This window comes from Garra rufa, chromosome 15 (genome assembly GCF_049309525.1).
Source record: "Garra rufa chromosome 15, GarRuf1.0, whole genome shotgun sequence".
NCBI classification, from domain to species: Eukaryota; Metazoa; Chordata; class Actinopteri; order Cypriniformes; family Cyprinidae; genus Garra; species Garra rufa.
In genome coordinates, this window is record NC_133375.1 from 41,252,793 (window position 1) to 41,276,812 (window position 24,020).

Here is a 24,020-nt window from a genome sequence, read left to right on the forward strand (position 1 = left end):
CAAATCTTTTGATTCATACCAAAACTATGGAGCGTGAATTGCGAATCATTTAATTCAAAACGGACTTCTTTGAATAATTTCGCGGATGATTGATTTGCGATCTGCGTTCTGAGTCCTGATCTGAAATGATGGTACGCAAATCATTATTTAGGGATTAAGAATTATATGATTTAGATCGGAACTTCAGTTCGGGTTCACAAATATTTTGATTCAGACCGAAATGAGCCATTTTTGCAGCTAAGTTTCAATAGATGGTGTGTTTTCATAAAGCTTTCTTCGCAAAAGATCATATAAAATTTTGACTTTTAAGATTTGTATTAATGTTTTTAAAAGAGGTCGGTTATTGCTCGCAAAAATACAGTAAAGCAGTAAAATTGTGAAATATTCTTACTATTTCAAATAACTAGTTTAGATGTGAATATATTAAAAAAATATATATTTATTCCTGTGATGTAAAGCTGAATTTTCAGCATCATTATACCAGTATTCAGTGTCACATGATCCTTCAGAAATCTTTCTAATATGCTGGTATGTGGCTCAAAAAAAAAAAAAAAAATTTGATTATTATCAATGCAGAAAACAATTGTGAAAACGGTGATGCATTTTAATTTTCAGGCTCTTTGTTGATCCGAAATTTCAAAAGAACAGCATTTATTTGAAATGGAAACCTTTTGTAACATTATAAATGTCTTTAATGTCACTTTTATTCAATTTAATGCATCCTTACTGAATTATAATATAAATGATACTGCAAACTTTTAAACAGTACACACAGAATGTAAGGAAGTCAAACCTGAATTAGATTCCCTTGTAATTTCATTAGTCCATTCATAGACATCAGCCGTTTAAAGCTCTCAAGGCCTTGTGTGGGTAATCAACATTAATTTCACACTGAATGAGCATGGAATTGTTACCAAACTACAAAGCCAATTTGTCCAATATAATCAGTCCTAATTGCCATGCGTTTAGTGTTTCCTCTAATCAGTAATTGACTGACAATGGAATATCCATCTCACTGTTTTAGTTGTAACCAGGGGACTTTGTTAAACTAGTCATTGAGTGTTAACACTGCTTTGAATCTAAATATCCCTTCATTTGAGAAAGGAGAGGAGACTGATAAGAATGCTGACTGATATCATGATAGGTTTCATGACAGATAATAGCTTAATTGTATTGGTGTATGACAGTGTCAACAGCAAAAATCACACTAAATCTGATCTTTTTAATTCCGATATAAACTACTATTGTATGGTTTAAATTGAACAATGTATGTGTTATAATGCCAGTCTAACATAACGTACAATTACAAAACTGTTAATGTGAACATGCCAGTTTAGCATACAAGTCAGTTTAGGAGTATGGAGTTTAAAAGTTATGTGAAGCCCACAGAAACAGCTGATTTGAGCAAAAAAAATCGTAACTGGGCCCTTTACCTTCCAGTGTAAACATAGCCGTTGTTTCTCTCTTTGTGTGTCCTTGATGAAGTAAGACATGAACTCTATGCAGACAGGATGGATGTCACGGCTAAACTTTGCGATGTATAATAATAGCCAGTGAGGAAAGCAGATCGCAGGCGGTCCTGAGCCAATGTGTGTGTCTTCTGAGATCATTATGTCCCATTACGTCTCTCAGGGCTGCTCACCGCCGCGGCAGCGCTCGCCTTCAGTTGTATTTCAAGGTGGAAAAAAGAGAAAGCTCTCCTTTATGAGAATAATTTATCACTATTAGAACAGTGCCTCTCCAGAAAACAGGCTCAAATGCTTTTCCAAAAGAATTATGTATCAGAAATTAAGAATGCAGTGGTTTGCCAGCGCGCTCCGGCCCGTGGGGAACCATTTACGGCACTCGAAAGAACCCGCGCTGCCAGGACGGCGTAATAAAACATTTGTGCTTCTAAGCCGCTCAGAATGGCTCTCGTTTTCCTTCCTGTCAGCGAGAAACACGGTATAAACACAGCCGTGTGTGCGTCGGCCATAAATGCTTTCATAATTCATATCTGTGCAAGTGGAAGTCGAGTAAGTTGTTTTGGAGATCTTCAGCTTTGTGTGACTAATGTATTGCCAGCCCGCAGGTAGATTGGTTTAGTTAATGGCTTGATATTGGAATTACTGGATCATAAATCTATTCTGAACTATTAATCAAAAGCTTTTTTGGGGTGTCTTATTTTTTATACTTCTCTGAATTATGTTGCTGAAAGTACACCCTGATTCTTACTAAATCAATAGTTACACACCCTCAAGTCATTTCAAACCTGTGTGACTTGTTTGCTTCTGTGAAGCACGCAATACATATTTTGAAGAATGTTGGTAACCAAATAGTTTTGGTTTCCATTGATTTTCATTGTATTTTCCATATGATGGAAGTCAATGGGAACTAAAACAATTTGGTTTCCAACATTCATCAAAATATCATCTTTTACATTTCGCATAAGAAATATAGTCATACAGGTTTGGAACAGCAAACAAATGAGTAAATCATGACAGAATTTTTATTGTTTGGTGGACTTTATTAAGAATTGAGGTTTACTTTCAGGTTTACTTTACTTTGGCAAAAATATAAAAATATGGCACCCAACCAAACAAGTTTGCTCCAAACCTTTCTTTTCTTCTGCAGATTTTTTTTTTTTGTCCACAATGGAAGTCAAAGGAGCAATGTCAGTGTGAGTAAATGACCATTTTTACTTTTGGTCGAATATATTGGTTAACTATCACTTTATTAAGAAACATGGTTTACTTTCATTAATATCATTCATAGAAATGACACCCAACCAAAAACTTGTCATTATTTATTCACCCTCAGGTTTTTTCAATTCTGTATGCATTTCGTTCTTCTGTAGAACACCAAATAAAGATATTTTGAGGAATGTTGGTAACCAAACAGTTTTGGTTCCCATTGAGTTCCATTGTATTTTTGTCCATATTATGGAAGGTAAATGGGAACAGACACTATTTGGTTACCAACATTATTTAAAATACCTTTTGTGTTCCATAGAACAAGTAAGTCATACATGTTTGAAACAACATGAGTTTGAGTAAATAATGATAATGTTTACTTTTGCTAATATATATTGGTGAACTATCCCTTTAATAAGAGTCCAGGTTTAGGCCAACTTTCAGTAATATAATTTATAAAAATGACACCCAACCAAACACTTGTCATTATTTATTCACCTTCAGATTTTTACAGTTCTGTATGCATTTCGTTCTTCTGTAGAACACCCAAAAATATATTTTGGGAAATGTTGGTAACCAAATAGTTTTGGTTCCTATTGAATTTCATTGTATTTTTTTTTTGTCCATATAATGGAAGTCAATGGGAACAGAAACTATTTGGTTTCCAACATTACTCAAAATACCTTTTATGTTCCATAGAACAAGTAAGTCATATACATTTGGAACAACATGAGTTTGAGTAAATAATGATCATTTTTACTTTTGCTAAAATGTATTGGTAAACTGCCCGTTTAATAAGGTTCAGGTTTAGGCCTACTTTCAGTAATATAATTCATAGAAATGACACCCAACCAAAAATGTTTCATTATTTATTCACCTTTAGGTTTTTCCAATCCTGTATGCTTTGCTTTTCTTCTACAGAACACTAAATAAAGATATTTGAGGAATGTTGGTAACTAAACAGTTTTGGTTCCCATTGAATTCCATTGTATTTTGTCCATATAATGGAAGTCAGTGGGAACAGAAACTATTTGGTTCCCAACATTACTCAAAATACCTTTTATGTTCCATAGAACAAGTAAGTCATATATGTTTGGAACAACATGAGTGTGAGTAAATAATGATCATTTTAATTTTTGATAAAATATATTGGTGAACTATCCCTTTAATAAAAGTCCAGGTTTAAGCCTACTTTCAGTAATGTAATAAATGACACCCAGCCAAAAACGTGTCATTATTTATTCACATTCAGGATTTTCCAATCCTGCATGCATTTCTTTCTTCTGTAGAACACCAAAAAATATATTTTGAGAAATGTTGGTAACCAAACAGTTTTGGTTCCCATTGAATTCCATTGTGTTCCTATTGTACCTTCCATTATATGGACAAAATACGAACTATTTGGTTTCCAGCATTCCCCAAAATAGCTTCTTTTTTACATTTCACAGAAGAAATAAAGTCATACAGATTTGGAATGTTGGGTATTTTGGGGTGGACTGTGACTTTAATGATAAATAGGGATGTTATATGGGATGTTTTTGTCTGCTTGTGATTGGTTTGGCATTACAGTAAAACAACATTTGAAGAGTGCAATTCATTGTTCACAAAACTGAAAATGTAAGAATACTGATTGCATTTTATGCAAGTAATGAAACTTAGGTAACACTTTATTTTACGGTTTATTTTGCATATTACTAGAATATTTGCCAATAATTAGTACTAATTAAGCACATATTAATGCCTTATTCTACATGACCTTATTCTACAACTCTAATCCTACCCAATACCTAAATTTAACAACTACCTTGCTAACTATTAATAAGCAGCAAATTAGGAATTTATTGAGGGAAAATTTGTAGTTAATGAATAAATGTTACCTATTTTAAAGTGTTACCGAAACTTTTTTTTTTTTGGTCTTTTACACCAAATTTTCTTATCAATACAAACATAAAAGTCCATTCACACCCATTCATTACAGTCTTAAATCAAGATGCCTAAGTTAGTTAATAATTAAGTTTATGCTTCAAATATGAACAAATATGTGTCTGCGCGGTATAAAAATGTGCTTTCCCATAGAATTTAGTCTATTTTTCTAAACCTGTTGGCAGTTAATTGCTCTTGTTTTAATCATAAACTTTACGACCTTTACAAACTACACAACCATTAATCTGATTTCCAGACATTTACATTTAAATAATTTTTTGACGTGTTGTGTTTCCTTGAATTTTCTTTACTTGGTCTTAAAAAGGTCTTTAAAAACTCTTAAACTGACCTTTATAAAACCTGCAGAAACTGTCCTGATTATAGTTATGATGTGGACTTTCCTATTGTCAGAATATAGATGATTATTAAAACTATAGTCATTGTCTTTGGTGTAAATAGGCTTTATTGTTTGTTTACTATTCCTAATGTTCAGAATTATTGATTTGAGCAACCTAATAACCCTAACTGCTGTAAATATTCAATTTAATTTTGGCATGTAACTTTTTTTATTATTATTATTCAACACACACCATTGGAGGTTTTGCGGAGTTGAGTGGTAATGTTGGTGGAAAGCCCCCTCTGTAGTGCACTAGATGAACTGTCCCATTGTGTGCTAGGATTTGTCAGAGAGAGAGAGAGAGAGAGCGAGAGAGAGAGGGGAATAGATAGATGCTGGTGGGTTTAAAGGAACATGAGCTTTTTGAAAGACAAACAGGATTGTGGACATTTCACACAGTCTTCCCTGACATATTTTTTTTAAACTAGGTCTATGTTCCATTAAGCTAGTTTGTAAATTTCCTTCCATAACTATATACAAATTTAATTAATTTTTAATTAGTAAAATGCATTGCTAAGAACTTCATTTGTACAACTTTAAAGGTTATTTGCTCAATATTTAGATTTTTTTGCACCCTCAGATTCCAGATTTTCAAATAGTTGTATCTCGACCAAATATTGTCCTATCATAACAAACCATACACCAATGGAAAGCTTATTCATTCAGATTATAGTGTGACTCCACTTGACCCTTATGACTGGATTTGTGGTCCAGGGTCACAAATTATATCCAATATATATACTTTCAGTGTATGAATGAATTTTTTTTGTGATGCTCACTTATTGAGAAAATCACCTTTAAATTTGTCCAAATGAAGTTCTTAGTGATGCATATTACGAATCAAAAATTAAGTTTTTATATATTTACGATATGAAATGTACAAAATATCTTCATGGAACATGGTCTTTACTTAATATCCTAATAATTTTTGGCATAAAAGAAAAATGTATTATTTTGACCCATACATTGTATTTTTGGCTACTGCTACAAATATACCCATGCTACTTAAGACTGGTTTTGTGGTCCGGAGTCACATTTTATAAAAGAAATGTGAGTGTTATTTGCCTGTGCTAAAGTTTTCAACATGATATATGAAGTTCTGGGTGGTTGCTAGGTGGTTTCTTACGGTTTTGCTGTGATGTTCTGCTTTCAGGATATGGCCCGGGTCCTGAACTTCAGTAGTTAAGTATGAGCTTGGCTTAGCAAACACTACTAATTATTGTATTGTTTGGAAGTGTTTAGTGGCGCTGAAGTGCTCACATATCCAAACACCAATCCTCAAAGCCTGTTTGGATTTCTTTGCAGGAAGGCGGCCTCGAAGTCATGCGTCTGTTTACAAGCAGAAACGGTGAAAAGATACACCTGGACGTCTTCGAAGGACACCGTCCCCGGTGAAAGGACGCCAAATCTCCTCATTGTATTTGGCTACGTTTCTGATGCTAAATTCACGAGGGAAAGGAGGTAGAAAGAAAGAAAGTCTGGCCTCAATAAACATGCGAGTCATGGTCAAACCCGGATTAACCATACGGGCAACTGGGCAATTGCCCAGGGGCCCACGACATCTAAAGGGCCCAGGACAGCAAGGGCACGAGCAAAATAAATTGCCTTATGTTATTTATCTTATTTACACGGAGGCATGTCATTTCTGTCTCTACATAGTCGCGCGTTAACGATGCGAAAACACGGACGGGATCGCGCACTCCATTCATAAAAACGGAATTTACTATAGCGCGGAAAACCACGGAATTCGTCGACTCTGGGATTAATAAATCAAAAGTTGGTCTGTCACTTAATTCAAATCGCGATATGGACTAGTGTCTGTGAAAACTGAAATGCAAAAAGACCGTTTTAATATGAATGGTGGAGACGCGTTTTATTTACTGCGCGCGTACTGAAGCACGCTTGACGCTCACGTTAATTTTTTGCATTTGCACCTCACATGAACAGATAAACTCAATCTCCAAAACTGCTGTGAGTGTCACTTTTACCGTTTCATTTAAGAAAACTAGCATCATATCATACTGTACACAGAAACTTCACAGCAACCTGTCAAAATAAAAGAACGGTTCAACATGTAGCAACAATATTAGTCTTGTATTCCTTTTGTACAGTATAATGCAGGTGTTTATATATTCCTATTTAAATAATTTACATAAAACAATATATATGATAATAAAATAAATATTACAACAAGATTAACCACTTAATTGTAGAAAAAATACTACAATTATTATTTTCAACGTTTTAAACTGAATATAATTTTTCTTCCATGTATTGATTTTAACAGTTTGTTTGCCAAAAATTAAAAGGGTTTATTTTTCATTTGATTAAAAATAAATAAATGTTTATGCTTTCATTTGATTATCAGAAAAATTAAAACACATAAGAATTTAAAAAAAAAAAAAAAAAAAAAAAAAAAAAGCCAAAAGATTGTTCAAAATGTTAAAATAGAGAGTTTTGGACTTATTTTTCACTGAAATAAATGTTTTCGTTTTTTACACAAAGTAGGCTAAAGTACCGGGAAAAAAAGTAACGTTGGCTACTGGCAAATGGTTTTAAAGTGGTTGCTTATCTATTCATTTTTTGTGAAAATGGAGGATACTTCCCTCCCTCTCAATGTAGTGGGTCAATTTTACCAGATTATACTGTACAGATGCTGATGTGTTTTGTTTTCATAGCATCATATGTGAGTGAATGTCTTTGATAGGGGACATAGTAGTGCATTTGTAGTTCTATGAGCATTTAAATATTTGTAAATCAAAATATGATGACAGTTAGGATTTGAAGTATTGAGTTACAGTTTATATTTATATTTATATTTATATTACAGTAATATATTCTATATATGACCATATTATGGTGATCCTGGGGTCGTGATGATGGGCCCTTGAATATTGTTGCCCAGGGTACAACAAAGTGTTAATCTGGCCCTGGTCATGGTCCATTCAGGCGACGAGCAGCGTATTGTTTGTTTGCTATGGCCTGGTTTCCAGAGACCCCAAGAGTGGCCCAGTGAAGAGGGTTCAGAGAACAATGGTGCTCCTCATTGAACGGGGCGAGGACCGAACACCCTCTCTGGAAGTATCGCCTGGCCTGTGCTCACGGATGAGTGACAGCTGAATCGCTAGGCGAGTTTTTCCCAAGCGCGGGCTCATAGAGCTTCACTGCGCAGGCTGAGTGTGTGTTTGAGCGAACGACTGGAAATAGGGTGAAAAAGTGTGTGGCAAAGGGAGCGAACTTCCCACTGCCGTGTGTGTGTGTGTGTGTGTGTGTGTGTGTGTTGAGGCTGCAGCTGCGGATCTGGGAGGTCCTGTGCCATTGTCAGCCACACACAATGGTAAGAGGAGCAAGAGATGTTTCTTTACAAAGCGACTGCACTCGCTGCCACAGAGCGCCGAGCGCCAGGAGAAAAGAATAAAGATGTCATTGATGTACAAAGAGGCTGCGTGTGATGACTCATGTGAATCTGAGACGCTCACTGACTCAAACACACACTCGCACAGAGGTATGGCCACAACACACATATCCATAAAGAACATTCCTGAGCTCTTTCTTTTTGTATTAAGCTCCCAATTAAAGATTATTTTTGCAACTTAGTATTAGTTTATATGTAAAACGTTATTTTAAAAGCAACCTTCATTTTGAATAAAACTTTCAAATTATTATTAATGAGACCGACTTTTCCATTGATGTATGGTTTGTTAGGATATTTGGAAAAGAATCTGAGGTTGCAAAAAAAAATATATATATATATATATATATTGAGAAAATCACCTTTAAATTTGTCCAAATGAAGTTCTTAGCGATGCATATTGCTAATCAAAAATTACGTTTTGATATATTTACGGTAGGAAATGTACAAAATATCTTCATGGAACATGGTCTTTACTTAATATCCTAATGATTTTTGGCATAAAAAGACGCTCACTGACTCAAACACACATATCCATAAAGAACATTCCTGAGCCCTTTCTTTTTGTATTAAGCTCCCAATTAAAGATTATTTTTGCAACTTGGTATTAGTTTATATGTAAAATGTTAAAAGTAACCTTAATTTTGAATAAAACTTTCAAATTATTATTAATGAGACTGACTTTTCCATTGATGTATGGTTTGTTAGGATATTTGGCCAAGAATCTGAGGGTGCAAAAAAAAAAATAAATATTGAGAAAATCACCTTTAAATTTGTCCAAATGAAGTTCTTAGCGATGCATATTACTAATCAAAAATTACGTTTTGATATATTTACGGTAGGAAATGTACAAAATATCTTCATGGAACATGGTCTTTACTTAATATCCTAATGATTTTTGGCATAAAAAGACGCTCACTGACTCAAACACACTCGCACAGAGGTATGGCCACAACACACATATCCATAAAGAACATTCCTGAGCCCTTTCTTTTTGTATTAAGCTCCCAATTAAAGATTATTTTTGCAACTTAGTATTAGTTTATATGTAAAATGTTATTTTAAAAGCAACCTTCATTTTGAATAAAACTTTCAAATTATTATTAATGAGACTGACTTTTCCATTGATGTATGGTTTGTTAGGATATTTGGCAAAGAATCTGAGGTTGCAAAAAAAAAAAAATATATATATATATATATATATATATATTGAGAAAATCACCTTTAAATTTGTCCAAATGAAGTTCTTAGCGATGCATATTACTAATCAAAAATTACGTTTTAATATATTTACAGTAGGAAATGTACAAAATATCTTCATGGAACATGGTCTTTACTTAATATCCTAATGATTTTTGGCATAAAAAGACACTCACTGACTCAAACACACATATCCATAAAGAACATTCCTAAGCCCTTTCTTTTTGTATTAAGCTACCAATTAAAGATTATTTTTGCAACTTGGTATTAGTTTATATGTAAATGTTAAAAGTAACCTTAATTTTGAATAAAACTTTCAAATTATTATTAATGAGACTGACTTTTGCATTGATGTATGGTTTGTTAGGATATTTGGCCAAGAATCTGAGGGTGCAAAAAAAAAAATTTAAATATTGAGAAAATCACCTTTAAATTTGTCCAAATGAAGTTCTTAGCGATGCATATTACTAATCAAAAATTACGTTTTGATATATTTACGGTAGGAAATGTACAAAATATCTTCATGGAACATGGTCTTTACTTAATATCCTAATGATTTTTGGCATAAAAAGACACTCACTGACTCAAACACACATATCCATAAAGAACATTCCTAAGCCCTTTCTTTTTGTATTAAGCTACCAATTAAAGATTATTTTTGCAACTTGGTATTAGTTTATATGTAAATGTTAAAAGTAACCTTAATTTTGAATAAAACTTTCAAATTATTATTAATGAGACTGACTTTTGCATTGATGTATGGTTTGTTAGGATATTTGGCCAAGAATCTGAGGGTGCAAAAAAAAAAATTTAAATATTGAGAAAATCACCTTTAAATTTGTCCAAATGAAGTTCTTAGCGATGCATATTACTAATCAAAAATTACGTTTTGATATATTTACGGTAGGAAATGTACAAAATATCTTCATGGAACATGGTCTTTACTTAATATCCTAATGATTTTTGGCATAAAAAGACACTCACTGACTCAAACACACTCGCACAGAGGTATAGCCACAACACACATATCTATTAAGAACATTCCTGAGCTCTTCTTTTTGTATTAAGCTCCCAATTAAAGATTATTTTTGCAACTTAGTATTAGTTTATATGTAAAATGTTATTTTAAAAGTAGCCTTAATTTTGAATAAAACTTTCAAATTATTATTAATGAGACTGACTTTTTCATGTTCCAATTTAATATGCAAAATCAGTAGATTATTTTTTTATCTGAAACAGTGTTGTTTCTTATTTACACTACTGTTCAAAAGTTGATTTTCTAATGTTTTTGAAAGATGTCTTTTATGCACACCAAGCCTGCATTTATTTGATTAAAAATGCAGTAAAAATTCAAAATAGCTGATTTCTATGTGACTATATTGTAAAATGTAATTTATTCCTGTGATGTAAAGCTGAATTTTCAGCATCATTACTCCAGTGTTCAATGTCACATGATCCTTCAGAAATCATTCTAATCATTCTTATGTTAAACCACTTTCTTGTATATTAATTTTAATATACAAAGTTAAGTATATGGGACGGGACTCCCTGTTATCTGACCAATTATGGTCAGACGAGAGTTTGGGAAACCTTTGAAAACTTTATTTTGTGATTATTTGCTGCAGAAATCACATTCTCCAGCTTTAAGTGATAAAATACATCCAAGGAAACCAATGCTCTCAGCATTTCTTACCCTTATTTTGTTCCAAAGTACTTCTGTGAAGATGCAAAGTTTAGCAGAATGTTTCGTGCTTGTTTTTCTTCCATATAATGAAAACACCACTAGCTGTCAAGCTCTGAAAGTTTCCTAAAAGTGTAGTCTATACAGCTTGTGTGCTATATAGCAAGTCTTCTGAAGTCACGTGATGATGCTGCCATTATTTACTCAAAATCTTTCTTTCTTTTCTTTTTTGCAGTTCTCATGTCATTCACCCTTCAGCAGTTCAAACATCATGGGACATTAGGTCTGATTTTCACATGCTCAGGTATCAAGTATTATTTATATTTTACATTTTCATTAGGGTTCAAGTGTGTAGAGCTGAAACCTTTAATTGTTAGAATTGCCAAGGATCAGCGATCTCAATGTAAAACTGATTGTGCAGACCAAACCGTAAGTCGTAAAAGGACGCAACCATTTGTCCTATCAACATGAAAATCGCAGTGCACGGTCTTGGTCCAAAGTGCCACAAGAGTCTACAAGGACATTGCATATCTCCAAAAATCATGGCCGCTATTGGCCGGTGAATTTTGAGCACATACATGCTATATTTGTATCATATGTTAGAACTTCTTGTTACAGGCAACTTTGCCTCTAGAACCACTGCTGTCAATCAAATTGTTTGTTATATGATTGAGATGTAAAAAACAAACTACTTTTGCTAACTAGTCCTAGGTTGTTCGCACAGTCTGGGAAAAAAAAAAACAATTAAGTAAAATTCTCTAGACTCTCTAGGTCAATAGTTATCAAAAAATGTTTCAATTTGCCCTTTTCCTAAAGGAAAATGCAAAACTTCCTGGTGAGCACATGCGACAGGTGATTCCAAATGAGCATGCAAAGTTTTAGGGAGATTCGATCATAAATGTTACAAAACATAATATTTATATGGTAAATTACCTGTATTTGCAAAAAGCTACATAATTTCTTGTTTCATATGTGCTTAAATGTCTTACAGTACCTGAATCCTGGTAATTGCTGTTTGCAGCTATATTTCTATTTATTATTAAATACATATGTTACATGTATAACATTTTTTTAACTTTTTATATAACCGGATTTCTGTCATTTAGTTTTTTTTATTTAATAGATGCACAAATACAAGTGTAATAACTGTAATAATTTATCATTTTTAATTGTGTGTGTGTGTGTGTGTGTGTGTGTGTGTGTGTGTGTGTGTGTGTACCTGGTATTCATCACGTTATGGGGACCAAATAAAAAAAAAAACCCACAAGGATAGTAATGCCAGTAAATTTTGACCTTGTGGGGACATTTATTAGGTCCCCATGAGGAAACAGGCTTATAAATCATGCACAATGAGTTTTTTTGATGAAGTATAAGTGTGAACAATCTCCTGTGAGGGCTAGGTTTAGGTGTAGGGTAGGTGTAGGGCGATAGAAAGTACGGTTTGTACAGTATAAAAACCATTACGCCTATGGAATGTCCCCATAAAACATGTAAACCCAACGTGTGTGTGTGTGTGTGTGTGTGTGTGTGTGTGTGTGTGTGAATTTATTTATTTACTCTTACATTTTTATATTTCTTTTATTTTTCTCTTCTTGTGCATGCTTGTAGGAACTGAATAGCGTAAAGTGACATCCTGGCATGGCTGTTGAAAGTAATTGGACAAACATAGACATTTCCACTAAGTGATTTCTCTAGTATGTGCCATCAGATGAGACTCAAGTATGTTGCTCAATTTAAGCTGTTGTCCTAAATCCACAAACCACTCAAAACAACAAAGTATGTTTCTCCAGCTTTTTTGCGCTTCGTCTTATTATTGTTCTGCCTCTGCCGTTACGCAGGTGATGCATGCGGTGGGGCTCCGTCGGCTCGCGGCCTGACCTCGATGCAGCTCCATGGATCAGCACCGCCCTAATAGCGGAGGCAGTGGCGCATGGCCTTTAAAAGCGTGCGTGGAGTAAAGTTCAGGTGTCAGTAGTTCAACTGATTTATAATGGCGAGGCGCGTCTTGATTAAGTGCTGATGTCACCGGATTCCTCAGCGCTCGTTTGCCGAATCAAGCCGTGCAGATCCAACAAACAAGACAAATGGCCGAATGAGTCGCGGTAACCTTTGTGTTTCCCTTTCAGGCTTCATCCAATCATGTGCCAGCGGAAGTGCAGCGCACTCCGATTTGTTTTATTTATGGCTTTGCTCCTGGCTTAATGTGCAGGGACTTTGGGCAGGAAGCAAATACAAATGAGCAGCGTGTTTTCATGCACGTGTGTTTTTTTGCACCGCGGATCTGTCACGGCGACAATAATCAGCCATTTTTTAAAGCCCGTTCTCCTCTAACTATCAACCGTAGACGTGTCACCTGCCGCAGATATCTTCGTTTCACCCTCGCTCGCTCTCTGCTGCCATCAACGTTCAATTATTCTTCCCCGTCCTGTAGCACCTACAAAGGAAACATCACAGGCTCGTTCGAGGGGGGAAACGGGGGGGGGGTTGGAGAATGAGCCTATTTCCAAAAAAAGTGGAGTGTTCCTTTAATACAGTCAACTGAAACTAAAATTTAAAACCGTTAAAAAAAACATTAAACAAAATATTTTAGGAAGGAGGACAGTAAATGCATAAATTGTTTTAAAAAATGATTTATGAAAATGATTTATATTTAAAAAAAAAATGTTTTTAATAAATGCTGTTTTTTTAACTTTATCAAAGAATCCTGAAATAAAATTACATATACAGGCAAAGTCAAAAGTTCAACTACCCTACATCTTGCAGAATCTGCAAAATGTTAATTATTTTACCAAAATAAGAGGGATCATACAAAATGCGTTTTTTTTTTTTTTTTTTTTTTTTTTTTTTGTACTGATCTGAATAAGATATTTCACATCAAAGATGTTTACAAACAGTCCACAAGAGAAAATAATAGTTGAATTTATAGAAATGACCCTGTTCAAAAGTTTGCATACACTTGATTCTTAAAACTGTGTTGTTACCTGAATGATCCACAACTGTTTTTATTTATTTATTTATTTATTTATTTTATTTTTTTGTTTTGTAGTGATAGTTGTTCATGAGTCCCTTGTTTGTCCTGAACAGTTAAACTGCCCGCTGTTCTTTAGAAAAATCATTCAGGTCCCACAAATTCTTCATTTTTTTTTTTCAGCATTTTTGTATATTTGAACCCTTTTGTCTTCTGGGAAACGTATAAGTATCTTCTGTAGCTTCTGAAGGGCAGTTTTTAAAAGAAATAAATATGCTATTTAGGCAAAATAAGAAAAATGTACACATCTTCTTTCGGTTCAAATGTTTTCACCCCCGGCTCTTAATGCAATGTGTTTCCTTCTGAAGCATCAGTGAGCGATTGAACCTTCTGTAATAGTTGCATATGAGTCCCTCAGTTGTTCTCAGTGTGAAAAAATGGATTTCAAACTCATACAGTGATTGTTGGAAAGGGTCAAATACACAAATACTAAAAAAAAAATTAAAAGAATTACGTCTTTTATGTGACATATCTTAATCAGGTCAGTACTAAATAAAAAATAACATGTTTTGTATAATCCCTCTTATTTTGGTAAAATTAACATTTTACAGATTTTGCAAGGTGTATGTAAATATGTAATGTAAATCAGTTTCCACAAAAAACATGAAGCAGCATAAATTGTTTTCAGTATTGACAATGATAAGAAATGATTCTTAGAACCATTTTAAAACCATGTAAAGTACATGTAAAATACATGTACTTTAAATAAAATAAACATTAACTAAAGTGAAATACAACAAAATGTATTAAAAAACAGTAATCCGGTTGATTTCTCATTTTAATTCAGATGTACTAATATAACTAAAACTAAAACTGAAATGACTATTTATCGAAAGGTCGTTAGCTATATAGTGAAATCAATAAACTGATCAAAAACTATATTACATTTTAAATTTACTGTTTTTTTTTTAAGCATGTCTTTTAGGTTACATCAAGATTAGTTGCATTACATTTGAGAATTATGAGACTTATCTTTTAGAAAAAGAAGTTGCATATTTATATTAAAAAAAAGCATTTATTATATAATTAATGTACTTTAATAGATTATAATTAAGTGCGAACCAAATGTAATGATTTTGGTCATGTTTTTTGTTATTTGCAATTAAAAACTGGTGTTTTTTTAGCATGTCTTTTAGGTTACGACAAGATTAGTTGCATTACATTTAATTACTTTACTAGAATATATTCAAGTGCAAACGTAATCTATGCTATTTGCAATTAAATTTAAATGTATTATAGTTTAAATTCATATTAAATACAATTATCTGAACCTTTAGAGTGCTTTTTGACCCATTAATATAGGACTTAAGTACATCTTTATGTGCCATTTCTTTCTGTCTTTGAAACATAGTGTACTTTTGAATGTACTGACAATTACACTGTAATTTCTGTTGAATCTTGCATGTCATGTATTTTAATATATGTGACCACAAAATCAGTCTCAAGTAGCATATATTTGTAGCAATAGCCAAAAATAAATTGTGGGTCAAATATCGTTTGTTGTTTTAGTGGAAAGAAAATCATTAGGATATTAAATATAGATCATGTTCTATGAAGATATTTTGTACATTTTCTACTGTAAATATATCGAAACTTAATCTTTGTTTATGAATATGCATTGCTAAGAACTTCATTTGGACAACTTTAAAGGCAATTTTTTTTTTCAATATATTTTTTTTTTTTTAGATACCAGATTTTCAAATAGTTGTATCTCGGCCAAATATTATCCTATCCTAACAAACCATACATCAACGGAAAGCTTATTTAATTTGATGTATAAATCTCAATTTAAAAAAATTGACCCTTGTCACTGGTTTTGTGGTCCAGGGTCAAATATTTGCAATTACACATTTGTAATTATGAAGTTACACTTTATTTAAAATCTTTTAACCTGAAGTGTAATATCAAAGAACACACTAGTTAAAATTCCAATAAAGTACTTTGTGCTTTCGTAAGTTAGTCCATGCAAATTAAGTGTGCTTATTTAAGGCACGACTTTAAAGTTGTGATTTAAACAGTACATTAAACCTAGTCTGATAATATTCAAAATTTTTAGAAACACAGTCATGAAAGTGTGTCTCTTCAAAGTACACTTAAGTTGCCTTTTCCTTCATTAATACACCTAATCTGCAACTACAGTTATCTACTTTGAAGTACACTACAAGTGCTTTCTGAATACTATTAAACACACTTTTTTTTTTTTTAGATGGGCAGGCTTTGTCAAAAATATACACAATAATTAATCTAAAATAGCATTAGTGATAGTGTTTTTCATCTCAAGTAAAATTTGTCAAAGATGCGGCGAGAGCTCACTACTTAAACGCTCCCGTTGGCTCCCATTGTCCTGTCTGGAGATGGGAGTGACTAATTGGTCGTAATTGTTGATAATTCCCCATGCGTCCGTCTCCTTTAGGCCATTCCTGTGTGGTCAAGAAGGAGATATCCGTTATTGATGTGACAACGCAAAATTGAAAACCTTTGGCGGTGCGTCAACCCCTAATTAATCGCTCTAATTTCATCTCACCATGGCTCTTCAGCCATCAAATGAATGCGATTACGATGGCGAGAGCCATTTTGTTGCTCAAGCACGGGAGGTTACTCATGCTAATTAGCGGCTAGCCTGGAGAAGACAAGGGCCTGAGGGTCGGCCAGAAGAGTCCTAAATAGAGCTAAACGGTCACATAATGACCTCAGGAACACGTAGCCATGCTCGTTCTCATTTTCATAATGTATTACACTCAAGTCCACTTGGACACAATGGGGCAAGAGGCGATTAGCAAGCGCTGGCCTCAGCCTGTAGGCCGTGCTAACCGATACTTAGCCACCGCTTAGTGCGCTCATGTTAATGAATTTTGGACTCATGAAATGGTCATTCTATGAAATGGCCTAGTTTGAGGTTTGAAGTAAGATTTAAAAACATTTCTGTTACAGAAACTGGAGTGTTTTTGAAAGATATCAGTGACTTACTGTTTAATTTATCATTGCAAAGCTTATTAAAGTTGTGAAACTACAAGGACAATTCAATGCTGATATTTCTACTTATGTCCACTATTTATTTAGCTGCTATTCAAAATCATGGTAACAGAATTGACAACAAAACGTAAGATCAAAGTCAAATTATTAGTTTTATTCAGCAAGGATGCATTAAATTGGTCGAAAGTGACAGCAAAGACATATATTATGCTACAAAAGATTTTTATTTAAAATAAATGCTGTTCTTTTGAGCCTTTTATTCATTAAAGAATCCTGTAAAATAAAATGCATCACTGTTTCCACAAAAATATTGTTGATAATTGATAATAAAGTATTAATTAACATTGATGATAATCAGAAATCAGCATATTGGAATGATTTCTGAAGGATCGTGTGACACTCAATACTGGAGTGAAGTTGCCGAAATTTTAGCTTTGCATCACAGGAATAAACTATTTATGTATTTTTAAATGTAAAATATGAATAAATAAACGCACACACACTGCCTCTCAAAAGTTTGTGATCAGTAAGATTTTTTTTTTAAGTTTATAAAACTTACACTCATCAAAGTTCTATTTATTTGATTAAAATAAATTACAGAAAAAAGGAATATTATGAAATATTATTGCAATTCAGGATACGTTTATATATATATATATATATATATATATATATATATATATATATATATATATATATATATATACTTTAAAATATAATTTATTTCTGTGATGCAAAGCTGAATTTTCATCAGCCATTGCTCCAGTCTTCAGCATCACATGATCCTTCAGAAATCATTCTAATATACTGATTTTTTACTTTTATCAATGTTGGAAACTGTTGTGCTGCTTAATATTTTTTTTTTGGGATCCTGTGATACTAAGTTAAAAAGTTCAAAATATAAATCCTTTTAAAAAAAGAAAGAAAGAAAAAAAAATACTGACCCCAAACTTTAAAAGGTAGTGTATATTGTTACAAAAGATTTGTATTTTAAATGGATGCTGTTCTTTTGAACGTTTTATTCATCAAAGAATCCTAATAAAAAGTATCACAGGTTTAAAAGATAAAAATTATTAAGCAGCACAACTTTTTTTCAGTGTTGATAATAAATCAGCATATTAGAATGATTTCTGAAGGATCATGTGACACTGGAGTAATGATGCTGAAAATTCAGATTTGCATCACTGGAATAAATTCTATTTTAAAGTATAATGAAATAGAAAACCACTTTTAAAAATTGCAATAATATTTCACAACATTACAGTTTTTTCTGTATTTTTAATCAAATAAATGCAGCCTTGATGAGCAGAAAAGTCTGTTTTTAGAAAGCATTAAAATCTTACTGATCCCAAACTTTTGAGTGGCAGTGTATACATCCTAGTTTAATGGAACTTTTGAAGTGAGGAAAATGCAATAATCATTATTATTGTCATTATTTAGAAAGAGAGAGAGATGGAAAGTCTGAAACATCTTCATGAAAAGTAAATATTTTTATCCGCATGTATGACACAAATGGCTCCCATTTTGCAGAAAGTTTACTGAGATTAGATTCTCCTGTTTAAGAATCTGTTACGCACTATTGGAATTTTTACCAGCACTAATTAAAACCAGCAGACTGGCGACATCTCGCAGCCATTCCCTCAATATACTCAGGATTTAAACGCTTAACATTTAGTCAAAGATCAATAATTGATCAGGGCATGTTTATTTAATGTGCTGTAATGGAATATCACTCTCTTTGCTGTACACACATGCCAGAGTGTTTACCACTTATAACCACATGATAAATATATCATGAGAACATCCTTCAATAATTGACATAATGCAAGTGCTCAGAATGCCGCAGCCAGTGGTTGCCGTGTGTGTGTGTGTGTGTGTGTGTGTGTGTGTGTGTGTGTGTGTGTGTGTGTGTGTGTGTGTGTGTGTGTGTGTGTGTGTGTGTGTGTGTGTGTGTGTGTGTGTGTTTGTGTTTGCAGCAGCCAGAGGGACAGCTGGGCCACGGGTCAGGTTGTTTTTGGTGTGTTTCTGACATGATGTATGTTGTGAAGGTGGTGGCGTGTTTTCTGCAGATGGAAGCTCTGGAGAATGACTGGCAGAGGAAAGACGAAAGCTGTCCGTTTAATGATGCCCACCAGTCCAGCCAGAGCACAGGCACGCTCATGTATGCTATAAGCTGAAGGAGGCCGAGCATTGCAGACAGGTACAATATCCACCGCACATCAGCTTTAAACAACATGGCACCTGATCTGAGAGATTCACAGGCTCGACATATACAGCATCACTTCACAGATTCTGCTCACAAGTGGTTTCAGCCATTTTGATGTTAAGCATTTTCTAAGATATAATGTGATAATTTTGTAAGAATAAAACTATCACACACACACAAATATTGGGTTGTATATAGCTTTTTCTTATTTGTAAATAAGTTTTTTTTTTTTTTTACAAGAAAATACTTATTTAAACATCTTAATTTTCGTGTTTAATTGTTAAATTAAATTGAAATGCATTACTTGTTTCTTTGTAATTATTTGTGAAATTTGCTAGCAATTTTTCAGTGAAAATTGTTAAATGTTTTTGTAGTGTAGTATTTACTTTATAAATTGTAAGTAAAACAGATTGTTTTACAAGAAACTAATATTTCTGTCTTTCTACTTAACCTTGCAACACATCCAGGTTAACTATACTAACATGGTTAGTATAGTTAAACCGTGGTAACCACAAATTGGCAATGCTTTTGCTACACTAACCATAGTTTAAGCATGGTATTTATAGTAAAAAAAAAGTGCACTTTTAATGTAGTAAAACCATGGTTAATTTTAGGAGATTTGTAGGTTAGGCCTATTTGTGTGTACTTTATTTATTTATTTATTTTTATTTATTTATTTTTTTTATAACTGAACTGCCTTAGTTTGATGTTTTCTACTGTTTCATTAAAAAAATTATTTAGAAAAAAATTTTCACAAACCCGCTCCGAAGTCCTGAGCTGAATCAAATGATTCTCGAACCTGAACAGAAGTCCCGATCTGAGCCAAATAATTCACAAACCCTCTCTGAAGTTCGATCTAAAACAAATGATTCGCAATCTGAGCACTGAAATTCCAATCTGAATCAAATGATTCACAAACCCTCTCTGAAGTTCCAATCTGAATCAAATGATTCACAAACCCTCTCTGAAGTTCCAATCTGAATCGAATGGTTTGAGATCCACACACCGAAGTTCCGATCTGAATCAAATGATTTGCGATCTGCAGACCAAAGTTCCAATCTAAACCAAGTGATTTCATTCCGTGCATCAAAGTTCTGATCTGAATCAAGTGTTTCACAAACCCTCTCTTAAGTTCCAATCTGAATCAAATGATTCGAGATCCATGCACCGAAGTCCCGATCTGAATCAAATGATTCGAGATCCACTCACCGAAGTCCCGATCTGAATCAAATAATTCACAAACCCTCTCTGAAGTTCCGATATGAATCAAATGATTCGCAATTTATGCACTGAAATTCCAATCTGAATCAAATGATTTGAGATCCACACACCAAAGTTCCGATCTGAATCAAATGATTCGAGATCCACGCACCGAAGTCCCGATCTGAATCAAATAATTCACAAACCACCACTGAAGTCCCAGTCTGAATCAAATGATTCGAGATCCACGCACCGAAGTCCCGATCTGAATCAAATGATTCGAGATCCACGCACCGAAGTCCCGATCTGAATCAAATGATTCGAGATCCACTCACCGAAGTCCCGATCTGAATCAAATGATTCGAGATCCACTCACCGAAGTCCCGATCTGAATCAAATAATTCACAAACCCTCTCTGAAGTTCCGATATGAATCAAATGATTCGATATCCACTCACCGAAGTCCCGATCTGAATCAAATGATTCGAGATCCACGCACCAAAGTCCCGATCTGAATCAAATGATTCAAAATCCACACACCAAAGTCCCGATCTGAATCAAATAATTCGAGATCCACGCACCAAATTCCCGATCTGAATCAAAAGATTCAAAATCCACACACCAAAGTCCCAATCTGAATCAAATAATTCGAGATCCACACACCAAAGTTCCGATCTGAATCAAATAATTCGAGATCCACACATCAACGTTCCGATCTGAATCAAATGATTCGAGATCCACGCACCGAACTCCCGATCTGAATCAAATAATTCACAAACCCTCTCTAAAGTTCCAATCTAAATCAAATTATTTCATTCCGCGCATCAAAGTTCTGATCTGAATCAAGTGTTTCACAAACCCTCTCCGAAGTTCCGATCTGAATCAAATTATTTGAGATCCTCGCACCAAAGTTCCAATCTAAATAAATTCATAAACCCTCTGAAGTTCCGATCTGTATCAAATGATTCACAAACCCTCTCTGAAGTCCCAATCTGAATCAAATAATTCATGATCTGCGCACCAAAGTTCCCATCTAAATCAGTTGACAAACCCTCTTTAAAGTTCCGATCTGAATTCACGATCCGTGATCTGCACAACGAATTTCCAATCTAAATCAATTCACAAACCCTCTCTGAATTGATCTAAATCAAATTATTCGAGATCCGCACACCAAAATTTCGATCTGAATCAAATAATTTGAGATCTGAATCAAGTGATTCACAAACCCTCTCTGAAGTCCCGATCTAAATCAAATGATTCAAGATCCGCACACCGAAATTTCGATCTGAATCAAATAATTTGAGATCTGAATCAAGTGATTCACAAACCCTCTCTGAAGTTCCGACCTAAATCAAATTATTCGAGATCCACGCACCAAAGTTCCAATCTGAATCAAATCATTTGCCATTAGCGATTTAAAGTCCCGATCTGAATGAAATTATTTGCGATACGTTTTTTGCCCTTCGCAACAGTGAGTCATTTTGCAATGTGGAGTGTCAACAAAGTCCGCATTTTTCACAGAATTGGGATACTTTTGAGCTCTTGCTATGGGTTTATTTCTCCCTGTGGTATAAAGGTTCAAAATATTTGCTAAATTACATTTGACTGAAATATTTTACATTATAGCTATGATAAAACTGCTAAATGAAATGTTAACTTTTGTTAAGAAGGGCCATTGTATGAAACCTTTTAGCTGTGTTTATGATCAATGTGCATAACAGTAACTGTAAAATATATAGTGCAGATATGGAAATTACATATTTTGAGTTTTGATATTTGGGATATGGTCATTGCGCTACTTTGTGCTGTTTTTTTGACTGGCCATTGGGCTAGTTTTGTCATGCATATACAGTATGTTTACCAAATTTTTCATTATGTAACCCTGATTTATTGATTTTTTTTTCTCTCTTGCTTGTCCAGCATCTAGATTCTTCTACTTTTTCACTGAGGCAATGCAATGCATTATGTGATAGCAGTGATCCAAGAAGGTGGAAGATGGTGTGGTTTCACGTTTTATAGAGAGCCTTGAAGTGCTGTAGGTAAGTAGCTATTTGTGGAACCCCAATTTACTGGCCATTTTTTTTGTTAGCGAATCTGAGATCAGCTTAAGCTCCTACAGTAATTATTTTCAGCAGCGAGTCTGCCAGCAGCTACATGATGGTTAAATGCAGCTTGTAGCCGATCTGTGCGAATCCTGACCCAGACCAAGGCTAAGTTTGTTGTTGACTGAAGTCAGTCTGCTCTGAACAGGGGTGGACTGTTGCTTTGCCAAAGGCTGAGGGTTTCGTAGCCAAAGGCAATGACCATCCTTTGCCCTGGGCAATGATATGAGCGATGCAGCGAGCGAGGCCTGAAAACATAGCTGTTTCTACAGAGCGGATCTCCTGCCATCACTGCTTACGAGGCATTGCTTATTATAATGGGAAAATGACATCTAGCTCTACATTTTGACATATACATGCAAAAAAAAAAAAAAAAAAAAAAATCATTAAAAAATACATTTAAAAATTAAATTTAGATTTTCGTATTCAGTATTTTTTTTATCTTGTTTTCTAATACAAATATCTATAAAAAATATTTTTAAATTTTTTTAAAAAATCATCAAGATTGAGTTTATGCTTAATTCAAAGGGAATGAAAGATTATTTTTCTTACCCTACTGACAGGTGTTTTTTATTTATTTTTAAATTGTTTTAAATATAGTTTTGATCCATATTTCAATAAACAAGACAGAATATTTTAGGTTGTTTTTCGCTTCTTAAATCTGTCTTGATGTAAGAATGGTTCGATATTTGTACTAGAAAACAAGACAAAATGCTGAGTAAAAACATTTTTAAAGTGTCATGTAAATAACAAATTGGCATCATAAAATATATTAAAATATCATATGAAATTGCCATCTGCTACTACTAAACTGCACCTTAGAGTTTTTTTGTGATGGCATTTTTAGATATGTTTATCAAAACATTTATTAATGTTTTAATAAAGAGAAAATTATATCTAGCTGTACATTTTGACATATACTTGTAATACGTATTATATTAAGAGTTGCATGCCAATGAACCCAAAATCATTTGGGACATATACATGCAAAACTTCATATATTAAGAGTTGCATACCAATGAACTTGAAATCAATAAAAAAAATATTATTACCATGTTTTTTTTGTTGTTGTTGTTTGTTTGTTTTTTGGACACTTCATTGCAATACCAACTGCAAAAATGATTTTATTATTCTGTATTTTTGTCTTGTTTTCTGTTACAAATATCTAAAAAATAATAATAATAACAATAAAAAAAATATTTGTTCACTAAAAATGCATTTAAAAAT